Here is a 21,042-nt window from a genome sequence, read left to right as displayed (position 1 = left end):
TGGAAGGTTTTTAAGCATGAATGGACTATTTTTCATAAGAAGCAAAGTTCTTCATCTTAAGGTCAAGTCCTGATGGCCGAACATTCTCCCTCAGGATTTTCCATCAAAGAGCAGATTCCATGATTCCATCTATCAGAGCAAGTCTTCTCAAAGGAGCACACTATCACCATCCTGTTTGACTGCGTTACATTTACGCCAGATGTAACGAGACACATACTTTCTACAAATTTCAACTTTTGGCTCATCTGACCAGAAAATATTCTCCTAAATTTTGGAAATAATTTAGATGTGTGTTGCAAAAGTAAGACAAGCACTTATGTTGTTCTATGTCCGCTATAGTTTTTATATTGTATTGTCATTTTTCCCTTTCACATTGTTGAGTCATGAGCGCTGATCTTAAAAACATTTCGAATTAAGATTACAATAATTTTATTTATTATAGCAGGTTAACTGTAACGTTCATGAAACACAAAATGGTCACTGTGTATAATTCTTAGCATGAATCCAATGTTATAAGTAAATGAAAACACAAAGAACTAAACTTAACAAAACATCCATCCATTTTCTGAACCGCTTCTCCTCACGAGGGTTGTGGGGGGTGCTGGAGCCTATCCCAGCTATCTTCGGGCAGTAGGTGGGGCACACCCTGAACTGGTTGCCAGCCAATTACAGGGCACACAGAGACTAACAACCATTCACGCTCACACTCATACCTAGGGGCAATTTAGAGTGTCCAATCAACTTGCCATACATGTTTTTTTTTTGGAATGTGGAAGGAAACCGGAGAAAACCCACGCAGGCACGGGGAGAACATGCAAACTCCACACAGGATGGCCGGAGCCGGGATCAAACCCACGCCCGATGCTGTCTCTACTGTGAGGCCATTATGCGAACCAGTCGGCCACGTGCCGCCCTTAACAAAACAGTTTTAACAAAATGAAAGGACTATTTTAAAAAAAAAAAGGTAGTTTATAATACAGTTCACATTTTCAAAACTAACAAACGGAAATGTCAGTTTTTGCCTTTGTTAGTTAATCTCATATGATGACTTCTAGATTTATTAGGGCCCGAACCAAACTGAATTCTACTCATTATTTTTGTCGTGGATTTTGGGGGTGGTTGCCATGGAAATGGGGGCAGATCAGGGCAATGGACGACACCTGTGTCTGGAAGCGAGAGCCTGCAGGTGCAGGTGATTGGCTACGCCAATGAAAAAGTGTGGACAGAAGCCTGAGGAGAGGACGTCTGGGCAGCAGTGCAAAGGATGGCTGAGTGAGAAAAGTGACCGTCGTGCACTTACACTGGGGGGTGGCTGCTGTTTGAAGTCAGTAGGGCTGCCAGCGGCGAAGCTACAGAGTTGTAGGTCCAGTCATTCCAGTGCTAGGGGCCCGCACAGAGGGTGAGTGATACTTGGGACAGAGGACAGAGCAGTGCAAGCTTGGGGAAAATGATATTATCTTGCGTTTTCAATTTCATCGATAAATTTTGGAGAAATCGAAACAAAACTGGGCAATGAACCCAACTGGGCAGGTAAAAACTGAAAATAGGGTTGGAAAAATCATGAAAATATATTAACTTTGAAACTTTCAAGCCAATGGCTTCACTCATGGTTCAAAGCTTTATGGTGCTTCATTTACTCTATGGTGTCATGAAGTGATCAAAAAATAAAAATAGCTTTTCCACAGTGTTTGCCAAACACAAATTTATGATTTGATCTTTCCTAATAAGGTATGCAATTAAAATAAATGCCCTAACATGAATACATTTATGGTGCTAAATAGACAATGTGAAGTTTGAATTTTCAACTTTGAATACTTAAACAAAATCTTTTATTGAATTCTGCATTTTTGTGGTTACAACAGAGGATGAGATCTTGGTCAACATTTGGATTGGCCTTCCACACGATCATTAAGAATTCACAGACCTTCACTACTGTGGAGGACTCGAATCATAATCACTTTTATTAGCCTAGTATGTAAAACACACAAGGAATTTGTTTCAGGCTGTATGAGCTCCACTAGTATAACAGTAACAAAGGACTGCGATAATTAAAAGCATGACACATGAGTATAAAAAGTCTGACAAAGGCTTCAGAAAGTTTGCTACAGCTTTGAACCCTACCTGCAGTATGTTTTACTTTTAATGGCAAGCGTGTTTGTGAACATGTGAAGCAGTTTTTGTCATTTTCCCCATCCTGGCAGCTTTCCTTCAAATTGTGCTGGACTAGATTGAGTTTTTGTACTTCAGTGAAAGCAACATTAGGGCCATCTGGTGGACGTAAGAAGTCAAAGCAGACTGTCACTCAACACACTGGTAGTGACTCACTCTTGCCTTTAAGCAAGAAATGTAAAAAGGATACACATCAGCATATTATGTATTATTTACAGAGAAGGGACACTTGGATTACGTTAATATTGGTATTTCTAATAGGTTTGCATCGAAAAATGACATCAGTACTAAAATTCACCCGATGAAAGAGTGTTTGAAGGTTTTTTTTGGTGATAAGATTTACGACAAATTGGCACACCTCCTTTTGGAGATCCTTTTGATATGTTGAAGTCATCATATGTAATGAAGTCCACATGAATTGGCACACCTCCTTTTGGAGATCCTTTTGATATGTTGAAGTCATCATATGTAATGAAGTCCACATGAATTTTGGTGCCAAGTGATCAATGTTTTTGGACGTTATAAGCAATGAAAGTACAATGATTTCCAATGGAAAGTTTGTCATCGGTCGCTTTGGTGACTCTTGTTGTACCATGGAGAGTGCTGAGGGGGGCGCGGCCATGTTCCTCATTAAAAGTCATTGTTTTTCAAGTCGTCACTTGCACTGTACAGCCCTCATACTGTGATCCAATGCTTGGCACGGCCTGCCAATGAAATGTTGATGTATTTATGCCAAGGGGATTGCTTGAGACTTCTCATACAGCTTCGTGGTTACTTTGTTGAAAGGCCTGAATGACTTGATAGTAACTCTAATGAAGTCAGTAATTCATATAGTCACTAGAACATGGTAAATGTCATGTTCCACCACATATCCAATTTCTTCATGAGTTTCATCTGAGGTTTTGGAACCCCACCTCCACCGTTACTTTCCAAATTTTTTGTGTCGGTGTATTTTAATTTGGATAGTGGAGTTTTTAAAATTTCAAAATCCTTTATCATCAAAAATGGAAAAAGACTGACCGTCTTTAACAAAAGTGAGTCACCCAAAAGCTGTTTTCATGAATCTGCATTAAACAACAAGAAAAACTGACACAGTTTACATGAATAATTCAGCATCATATTTTATTTTACAGAAAACCAACAGCCTACCTGCAGCCTGTTCAGTATTGACAAACTTGTTAGCTTGCTCGCATGACTCATCATGCCAGGAACACAAGTGTCTTCTTGAAATGGACAGGATTTATTGTTACGTGACAATTCATGCGTGTATAGAAGTCACTGCTCCTAAAGGTAAAATAGCATTTAACAAGAAAAGGCACAGAAAGCTTCCATACCAGTACTTATTAGATAGTTTAAAACTTTTGCACGTTTCTAAGCTTCCTCTGGTTGCCATTACTAACGCCTGATAAATAAATAAATAAAAACACTCAACCCAACTGTATTTATAGTGCACTTTAGGACAACCACCGCCGTGAACAAAGTGCTGTACAAGGAGCAAAAGTAAATCATAACAATCTCTGTCACTGGTGGGCTCTGCTGTACTCAACGTAGTCAATAGCTACAGTATTTTGACAGGCTATGTTCCATACTCATTTCAAACCAGCCACATATGAACTATGGAGTTCGTGTGATTCTGCAACTAGTTTATATTAAGCTTGTAGCACTAAAATTAACAACAAAAGGTGACAGAGCCTTTGATTCGGTTGCTCCCGAATGGTGGAATGCAGGGGCGCAATTACCTACTTCCTGGGGGGTATGCAGACACATTACAGACCCACCCCTCAAAAAAAGAAAGAAAATAATAATAATAATAACGTTTACATTTTATATATGTAGCCCATAAGTACATTTTTGGGGGAACATAGATGTTTTATTTAATGCTTTTATTGAATGTTTGATTTTACAGTACGTGATTGGCTAAATCAATCTTTATTTTTATTTTTTAATTAATAAGTTACTGATTAGACACTGCATCTGATCAGTGTCAGACTCATCGGATACAGTGGAAACAGGTTTTTGAACGCCCTTATGATTACAATCTCAAATACTATCAAGAAGCATTTCTGGGAGTTTTCCTGTCTTAAGAACCTTGTTCAAATGTGTTGGTTCTTATTAGACACACACGAACACAGCCACTGACTTTATGTCATGCCACATTTTCTACATGTGTATGCATGATACGCCCCATCGTAAACCCAGTGACAGTCACGGAGCAGAGTGGCTCCTATTAGTGACGTGCCTCTATTAATATTAGTGATTAAATCAAACCATACCCGTGAACAAACAGCTGTTAAATACATTAAAATGGTCACTGAAATTTTTTTTCTCCCATTGCTTTGGCGCCCCCTCTAGCGTGGCGCCCCTATATGCGCCGTATATGCCGCATACATACTTTTTGCACCACTGGTGGAATGCACTTCCATTCGAGCTTAGAGCTGCCCCTTTTTGGGATATTTTTAAAAACACTACTTTTTAGGCGGCTATTCCATAATCACTAAATGCATTTTTTTCTATATGTCACTCCTTTTTGTTGTTTATTTATTTATATGTAAATCTTATATTTGATTTTCAGCACATTGCAGTAACAACCCTACGCCCAGATATGATCATGACCCCTCAGTCTTCAAGACAGCTGATCATACTGGAGTAGACGGTACCCTTGGAAGAACACATTGAGCAAGCAAATGAAAGGAAGAGAGCTAAGTACCAGGAACTGGTGGACGAGTGCAGGGGGTTACGCTGGAGGACCTTCTACGAGTCCATAGAGGTAGGCTGCAGGGGATCTGCTGCACGGTCCCTGTGCAAGGTCGGAGTGGCAAAGATGAGGGCCATAAATTCCGCAAGCGAAGCCGCTGAAAGGGCTACCCGGTGGCTTTGGATAAAGAGGGCTGATCACCCCCGACTGGGTCACCCGGGTGAGGGTGTATGATGTTGTGAGAGCCGAAACACCCGATGACCAGGATACATCACTGAAGCTGCGTCCCAGTGCATCCATGAGGTGTTTCTTTGAAGTAACACACACACCTAAATAAAATTTTACATACGTGTGTCCTGGAACCCTAAATAGATTAGCCTACATTTTAATTTTGACCTTAATTTTAATATTTGTTTTCAAAGCTTTTAATTAATAATGGAAACATTATTTTATGAGGTCACATCCATTATTGTTTTTTCTTTTTTGCTGATCTCTTTTTCTAAAATTGTAAAAGCGTTTGGGCTTACATTTATAATGTTATGATAAAAGAACCGATTATAAAAAAAAAACATTCCCCTGGTATCATAAAGCATGTCTGATGTTTCTAACAAACAAATGTGTCTCAAAATCGGTTGAGAATTTGGCAAGTTTCGCTTAATTTATTGGAGCCAAACACATTTACCTCAATGCAAGCAAGGGAATGCAAGAGATCGCTGAGTGTCCTGGTTGAAGATGGCAACTAGATCTGAGCAGAGAACAGCCCCCAGCCGGGCTTTGGCATGGTACTGTCTTGGCTCCAACATGCATTTTGACGTGAATGCGTGTATTTGTTTGGGCCACATCGGGAGAAATACCTCTCCAAGATCGATGCTCTTTGCCTCCAGCATATGTGTTGTATTTGACTAGGAATTATGCAAACTAATTTTTAATTGGTAAATCATTGACATTATTGGATCAAAAGGAAAATAATTGTAAAAAAAAAACTGAAACTGAACACCTGTTTTTACCTCAAGGTCCTGTGTACCGCAAACAAGTCATAAAAACAGTCCAGCAACTTGTTAGCAAATTATATAGCTACTAAGAGTGATTAATCTCATATAAACATGATTAGGTAATCCCAAAGGAGGAATTTTCTTTCAGGTCAGTATGCTAAAATGGAAAATGCCCAGCAAATAAAAAAGAAAAAACTGACTGCATTAAAATGCCCATGTTTGAGGGGTAGGTATTAGATCATAATCAGAAACAACATTAAGAGACAAGTGATGCATTGAATGAGTTGTAGAAAAAGGCCATAAGTCAGTTTGTGATTCATATTGGTTGGAAATTCCAAGACCGTAAATTGCATAAATAATTGCTTATCAAGAGGCTTTCGTCACTGACAATTGCTAGAAAAAAATAAGTGGCCTATAAAAGGACATACATGGAAACCTTGATGTGGTCTCTATAAAATATTAAAGAGTAATTGTCATTAATGGTCCATCTCATACGGCAGTGTGGAGTGTCGAGCCACGTGAATCAAGCAAAGACGAATGACGCAGAACACTCATTCATCACAAAAACTTCAACGACGTTCCCAGCAGAGCTGCACGTTGAATGAAGCGCTTTGTAAACTCCATCAGACAAAAATAAGTTAGAGGCATCTCCAGGAGCGAAAGTAACTTCAGTAAACCCGAGAACATGTTGAAAATAACTCAGTGGGAATAACAGGGGATGAAAGTGAGGCTTGCAACTCAGGTTTTCAGCAGGAGTGTGTCAGATGTTTGAGAGCACAAGCGGCTGCACACAGCTGCAACTGTCAAAGTTCAGACAATGTTTAGAGACCGTAGTGCTCCTGAGAAACATTGATGTTAACTTGGAAGGCCTCCACAGCAGGAATCCCTGAAGGTGAACAATACAAAGCGCTGTGGACATACAAGCACGTAGAGCAAAGTCGGTGTTCAAGAAATGCTGGTGAAGCGAAATATTTTACATTTAGTCTATGACTGCTTTTAAACGATATTTCTGGAGGCTGTCTGAGTCTAATGCTCTCGGCTTTTACTTCCTCACTGTCACTAGGACCTTTTTATTTCTCTATGAAAGCTTGCACTGAATTACCCAGCGCATGGCAATATATAATTGCACTCTGATTAAGGTATGCACAGCTGTGTACATCTATATCTCCACATTTATGTACATCCGCTGGAGCTCTGCGACAATTACTGTTATCTTTGAGGTTCCACGTTAATCAAATTAATTTTCATGGTTCAATAGCTTGCAAGTGAGCTAAATTCTGTCATTGTCACAGTGAAAATGAATCATCACTGTGTACCATTACAGATACTTTACAGGATTATATGAAGGTTATGTTGTTGCAAAAGAAGAAACAAAATTCTAATAAAATGTGCAGTTAACATATTTTAAAAAAAATGACTGGAAAGCTTGCCATCATTCTGCACGTTTTTGTTAATAAAAAATCACTACAGTATATCTTTGCTGTTACAACACAGTGTCAGAGATACTTTCAATACTTTTCATTGTTTTGGTATTTTGCTAGCGCCGGTAAAAGAAGGCGTAACAGCTTGTTTGTTCGTCACTGTTGGAAGGTAGAGTTGTTCTTAGCTTATCCTCACGGTGTCCCTCATTTGCATCGAAATCAACGAGGTGCAGCGTGGATTCCCAAGTTTGCCGAGCTTGAACATTGCAGAAAAAGAAAACGAGTCTGTGCAGATGACATTGCTACGGGAATTGCAATATCTCTCCTTTTGGATCACATAGGCGGCCGTGTGTGTGCCGCATTTGCACCTCCCGATCACGCGTCCGAGTTTTACAACCACCTCCCAGCACATAAGTGATAAGATGATAATGATTAGAATTCGTTCAATGAATGAATTCCAACAATGATTCAGGAGGATTATCCCCCTGTTGTCATATTTCTGAAAGAAATAACATGAAGTCCACCGTGCATGTCCGCTGAGTGCCAAATCTGTCTGCCGCCTCGAGTAAATAAATACAGCAAAATTGCATTGGACCAACTGCGCAGCAAAATAGACCACCTTTTAGGAAGTTTAAAATGTAGTCTACTTTTTGTTACCAAATTTCAAGATGAGCTGGGAGGAGCAAATGACTGATGATTCCAAATTAGCACATTTGCTGAATCTGAGGAGCGACTTTTGTTGAGTACATCAGCATGTGTAACCCTGGTTAACATAGCCTCATAAAATAAGAGCCTGTTATTAAAACAGTCATTAACAAAATATTCATTGTGGATGCGGGAAAAATGATCAACATGACATAGAAATATATTAAAAGGTTAAACACTGGTAAATTCATTGTTTAATTAGTGTTTTTGTAATTCTTCAAAATGATTCCGCGCTAAGTGAACGCTTTTATTTTGAAAGGCACGTAGCGACATAATGCCGTTAGTCACGTGACTAGAAATGCGCACTTTATTTTATTCTTCTCATACCTGATAAAGAAGCTGAAGGAGAACTACGGTTAAACGAAAGAGAGACCGAGCTATTCAATGTTATTTTTGTATGTTGAAGGAGTCGTTTTTGAGTTTTCCAACCTGTCCTTCAATTGGTGATGCACTAATTACTGAACGGGTCTTGGTGAGTTTCAGACTTTTATTGTATTTTATTTCATGCAATGAACATTTTACAGTTGTATTGGTCAAATGGGAAAAAAGAAAAGAAACCTTTCAATGTAAATGTATATTGTTTTATTTTAAGTAATGGCTGTAAAAGGTGAATTGATGCTTAATTGAATGCTAGTTGTAGTTTCCCTGCAATGTTTTCCATTCTTCACCGGCCACCTCCATTATTTAAACTGCGTCATTGTGTGAGCATCGATTTCATTCGACGAAAAAACGAGTTTAATTTGCATTTGATGCCACCTGATGTAATATTTAGGTTTTGTATAAGTATTATTTTGTTGTTATGATAGGCCATTAAAGTTTGGTTCAGAAACTTCTGAGCTAAATGACGAAGCTGAACTCTTGAACGAGACACAAGATGGCGAGCCACCCACGAGCCCTTGAGCTGTTTCTCACGCAGGAGCGGAGAGCAGTTACTGGACGTTGTGTTGATTCATCAACCTGGTAGGATTAATCCGTTTTCTACTCTGCTACACTGCAGTGGATTCCCGGAACACAGGATTGACTATTCAGGACAACTAGAGGAACACAAATATTCAAACAAGACACTTGGACATTGGGATCGATTCAGTCTTTTGCTGAATTGTTTTTGAGTTTTGTACATTGTGTCACATTTATTTTTGTAAACCATGCATGATAATGCTGTAACGGTATTATTGAAATGTTGACTGTGTGAACCACATCCAGTGAAATGGTTGAAAATTGAAGTTAGACTTAACTGATCAAACAAAATACTTACTTCTTACTGAACTTTATTCAACAAAGTGAGGTAAGGTAATTGAGTATAGATTAGGTAAGATTTGAACATAAAATTAGACTTTATTAAACAACAACCCGGGTTGAAATTATATTTTCCAAACTAAATAATAGTTGAACAGAAAAGGATATTGATAAAGAAAAATTCACTTGAAAGAAAGGGGGAAAACATTTTTCCTTTGGGTCAACTGTGTGTAAATTGTATGTCAATTGTGTGTAATTGTATGTCATTTCTATGTCTACAACTGTTATTTACTAAATTACGCCGGCAGTTCAAACTTATTCTATTGTCTGTGGTCCTTTATTTGGTTGTTAATATTATCTATATCTATATCTTAATAGTCGAACCTAGTACTGGTCTATAATTAACTGTAATCACTCTAGAGGTGTTACACATGCATGACTTCTTATTCAATGTTGAGAGCATCAATGCTTGACGTATCAACTGCTTCCTTTTGGCCATCACTCCCATCAGATTGAATGTACTGCAGATTATAACAATTTTGTGACTTTGCCTGCTCTGCCAAGCACTTTAGCTCTTACTGGCGCACTTTGATTTTTTTTGGTTACAGTCTAACCCGGTTTTAACTTGATATTGGCAGTAAGGGCAGGATTATCATGGGCAGCGTGCTCAACATCAATTTGTGCCTCTGTTGAATGTACTGCTTGCTCTGCATTAGTTTCTCTATCTTCTCGTCCATTGTCATTGTCTGAATGTTTTTCACTGGCAGCGTTACTTGTTGCACTCTTTACATCTATGTTTTTAGCGAGTGTAGTTTGTGCAAGCTTTTCATTACTAGTTTCACGACAAACATCTTGTACAGTTTGTTCATCCTGTTCATGTGTGTGTGTCTTCTTGAGCCTTAAATGATGCACTCTAACAAGAATCCCTCCATGTCTAACAAACACAACAACTCCTTCCTGTCCAATAACGACTCCTGGTCCCTTCCACTCTGCACTGCTCGTTTGAAGTATACTTTATCACCTGTTTCGTATTTTTCATCTGTTGGCCTGAGCTGCTTACGCAGTGTCCTCCAAACGTCTCCAAACTTTCAGACTCAATGAAAGCTTTTCTAGATGCATGCAAAGTTGATATGTAGTCCCACTTTAGCGCTTATTATTGTTCCTGCCACTGTAGGTGACTTATCAACTAGCGTAGACCGGAGGTAAGGATTTTGACCAAATACAAGTTGATGTGGGCTATAACCATGAAGAGTGTACATGCGATTTTTTGCCATTAGGGCCCATTTCAGGGCAGTCTGCCAGTCACATCCATTGTCCCGTTTGACCTTGAGAATGATGTCTGTAAGCACCTGAGTGTGTCTCTCCAGCAGTCAGTTGCTCCAGGGACTGTATCCTGCTGTTGTCTTTATTTCTACATTGAAATTCCCTGCCATATCCCTGAATTCCTCATTGAATTTGCCAGCGTTGTCGCAGCGGAGGTCCATGAAAACTTATCCATGTTTGAATAAAGGAGTTCACTATCTCAGAGGACCGCTTAGTTTTCACTATACTTCCCGCACTGAAGCGTGTGAACTGGTCAATGACATTTGGTACCACACATTTTGCTCCAGCTCGTGTCTGTGCACTGTCCCATTACATTTTGAAGCTAGCGGCAGACCAACCGCTGGTTTGGTTCCGTTTTGCCGTATCTCTGGCATATATCACAGTCATGTAGTATCTGTTGCAAGCTAATGAGGAAATCCTTGTCTTTGTTTCCTGAAATTTGAAGAAGCTTGTGCAGTCGATCTGCTGATGCTTGGCTAAACTATTTGTGGGGCTTGAGTAGGACTTTGTGCTTCTCATCTGGAAGCATATTTTCAGTCACAAAAAGGATCTCTTTTTCTGTTGACGCTGCCGGTAAATCCTTAATTTGATTTTTTATGTCGTCTTTATCTCTTCTATCCACACAGTGGTGTCCTGAACTGGTGAAATTAAGGATTAAAGTTTGCTTAAACATCACTGCTTTGTCATATTCCCATGTCCAAAAAAGCTCCAGCCCTCTTTAGGGATGTTTAGCTCAATATCAAGGGTGCTTTGGCAACTTATGTGTCAATGTTACATCTTGTTTGTCCCATTTCAGCCGGCAGTCTGATTTTTTTCATTTTTTTATTTTTGAGGACACTAAATTTCCACCACCAAAACAAAAACTGGGGTGCTCCGTTTTGCTCTTGACCAAGTTCATCGACATAACTCTCCAGCCACTTTTCACAACATACCGTGCGAGTGCATGAGTCTATGATGGCTGCTCCCAGAGATTCAGTCAGAAAAATTTCAGAGTCAGACCTGGGCTCCTGTGTCCACAAATTTACGTTAACTTCATCCACGTTTTCATCGTCAATTATTTTTGGTCTTCTTGTAGGGGCAAGTTCTTAGCCCAATGGAAAGTACTTTGACATACAGCACATCTCAAACGCTTGCCAAATGTATTCAATGGATTGGTACCTGTTAACGGTGTCTTCAATTGAACACTTTTGGACGCCGCATTTCTTTTGCCTTTTATTCCTCGTTGATCCGCAAGGAAAGCTGCATCCTGACTCAGCTGAATAGCATTAGACGAGCATGTCTCTTTTGTTCCAAAAATCCGTTTTAGCGTGGACTTCATTTCAGCATAATTCAATTCCGTGCATGCTGTGAGTGCAAGCTGTCTGTTTTTCTCATCGAGACTGGCTGTCTCTAACAGGTTAAATGCTATTACGACATCAAGTAGCGTCATGTCATATTTTTCCATTCGGGTGTAACGCAGTTCAAGGTCAATGATGGATTTTCCATTGAAACGGAGCTGTCTTTCGTTCTTCAATCAAAATGTGAATAGGCCTCGTATGTATGATCCTTTTCCTCTTTGCAAAACACCCTCCTGTTTTACTAACAATGTTTCCATACTATCATCCTTATCTAAATCATCAGCTGTAATCTCCATGGCGATTACACAAGCTCTTCCTTCCAGGGCCAGAGGCAAAGCAAGTGCTTGCTTTTTCTTGTTGAGTTCAGTAATCCGTCTCCAAACGTTGATTTCATTTTTTCAGCATTCATACGGTTTGGTTTTGTCAAACCTCGGCATTACTTTGTAGTTAGAAGCCATCCTCTTCTACCATTGTTGACTTAAGCTTTCAATACTTTTATTTGACTACCTCCGCAACCGCCTTTTTGCCTTCCACCATGTTCAACTACCTCCTAGTCCCCGGCACTGCGCATGCCCAGACCTCTCTCAGTTTGACAGTAGGGGGGGCTGTAATACAGTCAAATAATGCTATACAGTATTCCAAACAGAAACACAATGTTGACACATGCTTTTGTGTTTTCTTCAAGTCAAGCCAAGTTTTGGTTTTCCTAGTGTTTGTTTTCTTACTTTGATTCTTGTTTTGTACATTTTGTTTGGATTTATTTATTATATTCCAGTTCTGTGTTTGCTATTTTGTTTTCTTTAAATTGAATCATGTCCTCCCTGCAATCCTGCTTCCCAACTTGAGCCCTTCTTCTTTCTAAAACATGACACTTACAGTATTTCTATCCTTTGACATTCCAGGCAAAAAGTCAATAACGATTATTGCCCCACAGTAGAGACCTTTCTGCATTGTCTATCACATACAGTATATTCTTTTGTGGCTGAGTATATAGGAAACTGAGGACATTCATATAGCCTAACCCTACTATAGAGACAATAAGGATCCGTCAGTAAGATGCTCACATTCACGACACACGTCATATTAGATGTCTTTGATCATCTGTCACCCGTGGATGGTGCTCTCTGAATTCTAATGACATTAACTTTCATTCATTGTTCATATTGTGCAGCTTGAACGGGGCTTGGGGTGTGAGACTGGGTTAAATTAAATCAACCTGTCAATCGCTCGGTATACAGTATACAGACAGGCAACCATGCAGACCCACGTTCCCACCTGTGGGTAAGAGAGTCTTCATTTGACTTGATTTACAACAAACGCCACAGCCGTCCATGACCAGTATATTTCATTGGAGGCCTGATGTGCCGAACACTGCGTCTTTGTGCTGTTCTGGGTAAACACAACACCTACACTGCATATTTTCCATGGACTATGTCATTTTTTTAAACTTATTTATGATATATAACAATTAGACCTTCAACAAGGATAAAAGGTGAGAGTAAATTCAACAAAAATGGGTTACCAATCACGGCTCAGCTTTTATCAAGGTGAGCCGCGATTGGTTTTACCTGAGCACTCAACACTGATGTTATTTTTCATTCGACAGCAAGTGGGAAAATGCATTTTTAAATGTATTAATTGTCCATGAAAAATAATGACGTTATCAAATTCATTACATATGAAATGTTAACTTTTTACTGCTGAAAATTGCATCGTATTAGCAAAGTACCTCTTTAAGCAGGTTACTTTCTGTTGGCTTGAATATTGTTTTACGGTCTAACGCTCTAAACTATTATTCCACAATATATAATACCAGCCAGAATCAAACCCTGTACCTCTTCACTGACAGGCGGACGTGCTAACCAGTCAGCCACTGTGAAACCTCAGTTGGATCTTATAATGCAAAAATACAATTTAAAGATGCTAAAGATGAAAAATTAACATGCCGGTCCCCCAAAAAAGGCTTAATATCGGACCCTGTCTCATATTCTTCAATGAATAGGACTTCATAAATCATGAACGGTACAATGAGATTATACTTTGTAACATTAAATAACAGACAGAGGAGAAAATCAGTGAGGCGGCCTCTTTGTGTATTTCAAAAAGAAGTGTGAGATCAAAAGACATCGACGCATAATGGCAAACAGCCTGAGATAGTGGAAGTGAAGTGGTCTCCGACTGCTAATGTTAAAAACAACCCCAAGAACAAAGTGCCGTGCTCCCCTTAGACAATTAGAGACACGTCAATGGCAGATTTTTAAAAAGGAAGTCGTCAAGCAAAGCACTTTTGTTCCCGATTACACCGTGAGGAATCAGGAGAACATGACTGCAATTCCAGCATACCTCACAGTGCTCTCTCCCACTGTGACTTAAAGTACCATAAACAGCTAACATGTAAAAAAAGAGCTTGGTACTCTGATTTTAGGCGTTAAAAATGCAACAAGAACATGTATTCATAACATAAAACATTTTAAAACAATACTTATAAACGAGCACAAGGCAACATCGCCCACAAACTCCCAACACGCTGCAGTAATAATAAAATTGTCTAAAATCTAAGGATATTAATTTCCTAGGGACTAAAACAAAACTAAGGCTGATGGCAGGATCTCTCCCACCCACGACGTGAAACATTCTCTTCTACGCTCTCAAAGTAAACAAAATGGTGTGATCCCAAGGTGCAAAAGACTCCCAAAAGACAACACTTAACAAAATGAAAACACATCACTTCAAGCAAAACTCTTAATATGCTCTCAGAGCAAAGCATTTATTTGAACTGAAAACAGTGCTGTGAAATAAACATAAACCCTCGGGGCAACAAAATGTTCATCTGACAAGAGAAAGTGAATACAATTAATAATTAATTAAAGCATGATAAAAAAGCAGATGTTATAAGCAAGTTCATTGAATAAAGGAGGAAAAGAATCGTAGTCACAACAACAAATGGCAACTTAATGACAGATAAGGGCATCCTACTCAACATTGCACCACTTTTGGGACATCACCGGAGGCCGGTGGCATGACCCTCGTGCATTTTTAGCTTGGCAAAGACAGAAAGACAAAAGAGAGTCATTTACAGGGGTGAACAATCAGTAAAAGCCCACCTATATGCAGTAAGGGCACATTTAACCCTCAGCAAGCAGTGGCAGGAGTCAAGAGGGTGTAACGGCATGAACAGGTGCCTGGTGTCACCGGGGCTTCATTAGGAGGTTGGCAGAGGAGAAGGAAGAGTCTAGCCTGAGGCAACAACGCAACGCCTGCCTCCCTCTTCATGCCCGGCCGGCCAAGTCAAGTCAGCAATTTGCAAAGTTACTTGTTGTATCACCTTGACCATGTTTACAATCTAATCATATGATACCTTACAAAAACACAGTGTTTTATTTTTGCAGTTAATTCTCATTTAATAGTTCAACACAACACAGTACAGTATACATATTTATAAGCATAACAAAAGTGCTGTTGTGGAGCGTGGGGGCTTTTTTTAATGCCCACTCTTTAATCATGGTAACATGCATACGGTTGTGTAGAGCAGTGGTTGGTGAACATTACAGTACCATCTAAATAAAAAAGCTCAGCTCTCCGAGCACCACTATCACGACCTCCATTAAAATACTGGCATCTTCCAGTTTGAACAATGTCATTGCACTTAAATCAAACACACAAAAAACTGCAATTAAATAATAAATATACATACGTTTATAAAAAAAAAAAAAAAACAAACATTAAGATTTAATTCAGGTGGCACGGTGGCAACTGGTTAGCACGATGGCCTCACAGTGAGAGACAGCATCGGGCGTGGGTTCGATCCTGGCTCCGGCCGTCCTGTGTGGAGTTTGCATGTTCTCCCCGTGCTTGCGTGGGTTTTCTCCGGGTACTCCGGTTTCCGCCCACATTCCAAAAAACATGCGTGGCAGGCTGATTGAACACTCTAAATTGCCCCTAGGTATGAGTGTGAGCGCGGATGTTTGTTCGTCTCTGTGTGCCCTGCAATTGGCTAGCAACCAGTTCAGGGTGTCCCCCGCCTACTGCCCAAAGATAGCTGGGATAGGCTCCAGCATCCCCCGCGACCCTACTGAGGAGAAGCGGTACAGAAGATGGATGGATGGATTTAATTCCGTGTTTATTTCACATAACACCAGAGGGAGCCTGTGTAACATGAGTCGTACCTGTACCAAATTTTGACAATCACCTGTGGAGCATAACGCCTTTTCTCATTTTAGTTAACATTAATTCCTCTTGAAACAGAAAGCATAAAATGGACCTGGGTTGTGATTGTAAGAATTCAGTCATGAACTTAATTTAGGGTTAGGTTCTTTAGAGGAGGACAAGACCCAAGATGGGCTATTTTGCACTAACGAGCTCACGTTATATATTTTTTGATCTGGAAACTGAAACTAGTTAACATTTTCTTTTTGTATCCATTCATTTGGGAGAAATTGGGAAATAAGTGACAACTTGAAAAATGCCTACCTTTAATGAGGAATACAGCCGTGCCTGTATCCCTCCGCTCTCTTCATGTCTTTGTGGGAGTCAGATAAGGGACGTATTACAAACCCTCCATTGGAACTTGTACTTTCATTGCTTTCACGTCCAAAAATGGTGCTCAATTGGCACCAAAATTCATGTGGAGATCCCATGACCACTTCAACATATCAGAAGGATTAAACTCTCCGTGGCTCATTTATATGAGAATGAGGAACTGTGGAAGTGAGCAGAGATAGATATATGTCTGCTGGGAGGGCGCATACACTGCTTCTTTGCTAATCACGGCAAAGACGCACAGCAGAAAAGCACCAGTCGGGATATTTACAGAGACTGAAGTGGGAAAGAGTAGACATGCGTAACTACAACATGCCTTTTTATTCTTGGGAACGAAATGACTCCGGGCTACGCGTACACCACTCAGTGTAACGTTCCAATGCGGCCCCACTCGGCTATGGAGTCGGCCTCCTCGCTGGAACTTTTTGTTCGCTGAACATTGATGCTCCCAAACCGGAGCTGACTAAAAGCACATGCCGCTTCCCGATGCGCACTGTTCAAGAAGACCACCTAGTAATTTGCATTTGCATTTTGGTGGTGATTGGTCACCGTTTTAGACTGCAGAACTTTTTGAATGATTTGAACAATATTACCTCGGTTGCCTCCCTGCAGTGACGTAGATGCTGAAACCGGAAAAAAAATTACAACTGAGCTCCAAAAGGGGGTGTGCTAATATGTCGTAAATCAAAGTCAATCACTGTCTTATAGGGGGGATCATTTTCGTTCCGAAGTCATTTACATGCAAACCTAAATCTCCTCCACCCCTCGATGTGGTTTCTGGTGGGAGCAGCTAATATTAAATTTAAAAAAATTGGTGGAACCTAAAGGGCCCCTCCCAAGCTCTCTTGCTGCCATCCCTATGCTTCTAGCCTTGCTGATTTTCCACCTACCTACTTAGCTGCCTTTCTCCTAAACTTCGTCAACCAACTCCCTGGCAGTCTCAGCATTCACAGACTCCATTTTCGACCCAAACCCTGTAGGGTAACAGTGCAGGTGGCAGTCATTGTTAACCTGGTATGAAATTCTTATGATGACCGCTCGTAATTTGGCAAAGTTTTGAGCCAGATGCCCTTTGTGACGCAACCCACTGCATTTACCCAGACTTCCATGGGACTGGCCTACAGCTTGCACTGACTTGTGCCCCCTCTACTGCCGCATGTCAAACCTCTACTACTTTGCATTTTACGTTCTTATTTATTTTTTCATTTATCTTTTTATCCATCCAACCATTATATTGCATTACTTATTCATTCATGTTGCAAACATCATCAGTAACCGTGAAGCTCACTGCTGCCTTAATTACATTGCGGGAATAAAGTTTTTTTTTTTTTTTTCAGAATTTGAATCTAAAGACAACAGAGGTATTTAACAGTTAGAGGGGGCCAAATACAAATGAAAAATACATTAACATAAATAACAAAAAAAAAAAAACACAATGAGAGAAGTCATTGTCTAATGGGAAATACCTAAACGAGACTGTGACAAAATGGAGGAAAAACAATGCAGCCCCGCAGGTGTTGGGGTGCTGCTCTGAATGTTTTCATATTATTTTAAATGCACAACTAAGAATGCTCTTGAGGACTGGAATATGACTGAATAAATTGCGATGCAATAATAAATATCTCCACTCCTGACTACAAAGTCATTACCTTGTCGCAGCTGTTCTTTTTTTTTTTTTCAACCTGAGAGGAACAATGCAGGTCAAATAACAAAGTCTATTTTGAGCTCACTGACAAAGAAAATCATACTGATGTGGGTGACAGCATTGCTCATCTGATTTCATCTTCAAAGTTGTGATACAAGCCTGTTTAATTTTCTCAGCCGGTGAAAAGCAGGAGACCACATTTTCATTTCCTTTGTTGCACGTGTCAGCTCCAATAGAGAGGAACGTGATACTGTGTAAATATTTTAGTACCGTTTCCTGTGTCTTCTGATCTAAAATGCATAATGTGATGACGGTGACTTCTATTCTGTCACAAGAGATTTTTCATTTTAAGTTTGGAGTGGAGAGGAACGTGAGCAAAATATTGTCAGCATTGTTTCCTTTCAATCTAAGCCAGTGTGAAATTAACTTGTTGCGCCCTTTCGCCTATAATCAGTGTTTTCAGACGAGTGCATTTTCTGCTTTCCACTCAAGCTGACCATCCATAGCTATCTTATTGCCATAACCATAACGGTATTTAACAATAACATCATGACAATTCTGTTGTCCCGAAATGCTTTAGTATTTCACCAAGGTATTTCAATATAGGTCTAACAAAAAAAAAAACTGTATTGCATTTTCTTTATAGTATTCACTAAGGGTCACTGAGAAGTGTCCTCATATGAATACATTTTATCGTTTATATATTGCAAGCATCACATCTTCCTTCCATACACTGAGTAGGATTATCCTTACAACGACATTACATATCCAGTCAAATATCAAAACAATTATGGCCCCATTTTCATTCCAAAAATAATCCATAAATCATATGAGGGCTTTTCAAACGCTTGTGAAAATTACAAGTTCGACATATGTTTTATACATGCATAAAATATTTGATACAAATTCAATAAAATGTATTGAACATGAAGAACGTGCTAAAGTTTCTATAGAAAATCACTTAGATTTTGTCATGTCTCTGTTTTGTTTTGTTTTCAGTTCCAGCTGGAGTGGAAGGTCCTCCCTCCAGCAACACACCTGTCACGCATCACTTCATCTGGAGTGGAGGGCGTTCGAATCCAGCACCGCACCTGCCGCGCATCACAATTAGCTCGGTATAAAGGGACTGTTAAGCCGACAACAAGTGTCGGATTATTCCTCTTGCTCATGACTTTGTCTCAAGTGCTGGATTTTCTAGACGTTATCTCTTGTTCGCACCACGTAGTATCTCGTCTCGTTTTGCATTTTTCTTGTAAGTATTCTTGGTTTTCTTAAGGATTACTCTCTGGGTTTGTTTCTGCCGCATTTTTTTCTTTTTTCTTGTCTTTTCATGGCATGCAATTGTTGTTATATTTATCCATGCCTTCGGCAAGCGTTTTTGATTCATCTTGTGTTCCTGTTTTTTTGTACTAGTGTCCTTTTTTGCCCTTTTTCGAATTTTTTTGTACACATTACATTGCAGTTACCCATTTTTGGAGTCCAATTTTGTTATTTGTTGATCGAATAATCCAATCATTGACTATCGTGACTCAAATCGGATTAACACAGCTCTGGCTAGTCAAGGACAGCTGGTGGGACGGCAGGAGTTTGTGCTTACAGTCGCCTTGCTGGCCCACCAGCTTGAGGAATTGGGTACTCTCATTTAGCAGTTGAGCCCCAAATTTAAACCACATTCCTGTTCATTCACGCCCACCACCGGTCACAAGGAATGTTACAGTTAATGGATGATGATGATGTTGAGGTGCTGTATGGCTGTGATAAATCCGGTAGCGCCATGTTTTGCATTTTAAATGATCACAAAAAGCTTGCAAAAACGAAAATGATACAGATTATCTCCAAGATTATCATTTTCTTTTAATTTTGTTAGCAGACAATGTCGTTTTAGTTGTTTTTCCCCTAAACATTCTCGTTTTTATTTCATTATCTTAACTGTTAAATGTCTTTTTTCGTTTTTGCTATTTCATTAGTTTTCATTTACAATAAAACTGTCAGCCTTCATGTGCAGTTTTTTCATGGAAGACCTGGAACACAAAGTACTCACAACATCGCCGGAAGAATGCAGATCATCATTGTGGAAACGCTAAGCGTCCGATATTTTGGAAAAAGTTAAAGCAGGGCGCACGCACGCATGCACGCACAGACCACCTAAACACCATAGACATCACTGGGAATATAAAGATGACTCATGAGGAAGAAACGGACAAATCCATAGCCTTTCTGGGCCTGAACATGCAACACGCTGACAACAGAGACATTAAAATAAAAGTACACAGGCAACACACCAACCAATAAATATGTGGACATCTGAACAGCCCGTGATCCACAAAATCAGTAAGTTCTCAGGATACTACATGAACGCGCAATAGTAATTACGGGCCTGGAAGACAGTGTACAAGAGGAAAAACACATACTATACGCCCTGAACAAATGGCAATATCCACAGTGGGCCAGAACCAGAAGAGCAGGAGAGGTAAAAAACAAAAACAACTCAGCAAAGGAAAAAACAAACAGGAACACCAAGGCATTGTAGTGCTGCCATACATAAGAGGAGTCACAGAATGCATACAAAACGCAATGGAAAAATATAACATACACACACCGTCAAACCAAACACAACACTCCGTGAAACACAAATAAAAAGATATCACCCCGAAAACAAATTCAATACCATTTAGGAAATACTATGCCAATCATGCAATAAATCATACGTTGGGGAGACGGGGAGAAGTTTCATTACAAGGAAGAAGAAACATAAAAACCAACGTGAAAAAGATACAGCGACCAGATGAGCAATAAAAGGAAAGCCGCAACAGGAGCACCACAAGTCAGCCATCACCAATCACTGCAAAAGGGAAAATTACATCATGCACTGGGACAAGGCCAGAGTCATGAAGAATTTAAATCATGTATTTGTATAGGCTGGTAATCCGGTGATTTGCAATGAATAATTATTATTGCGGAGCAGGGGCTGGGTTAAATG

General features: G+C 39.7%; 1 long non-coding RNA gene across 1 annotated transcript; it reads left to right on the top strand.

The window, feature by feature from the left end:
* Positions 1-8,044: 8,044 nt before the first annotated feature.
* Positions 8,045-9,536, top strand: LOC148325596 (uncharacterized). Its single transcript, XR_015846182.1, has 2 exons — positions 8,045-8,454; positions 8,789-9,536. It is a non-coding gene; the product is annotated as an uncharacterized LOC148325596 (long non-coding RNA).
* Positions 9,537-21,042: the final 11,506 nt, after the last annotated feature.

This window comes from Idiotropiscis lumnitzeri, chromosome 12, assembly GCF_059441095.1.
Source record: "Idiotropiscis lumnitzeri isolate Australia: NSW breed Sydney's pygmy pipehorse chromosome 12, RoL_Ilum_1.0, whole genome shotgun sequence".
Taxonomy (NCBI): Eukaryota; Metazoa; Chordata; class Actinopteri; order Syngnathiformes; family Syngnathidae; genus Idiotropiscis; species Idiotropiscis lumnitzeri.
This window is presented reverse-complemented; position numbering and strand designations above follow the sequence as displayed.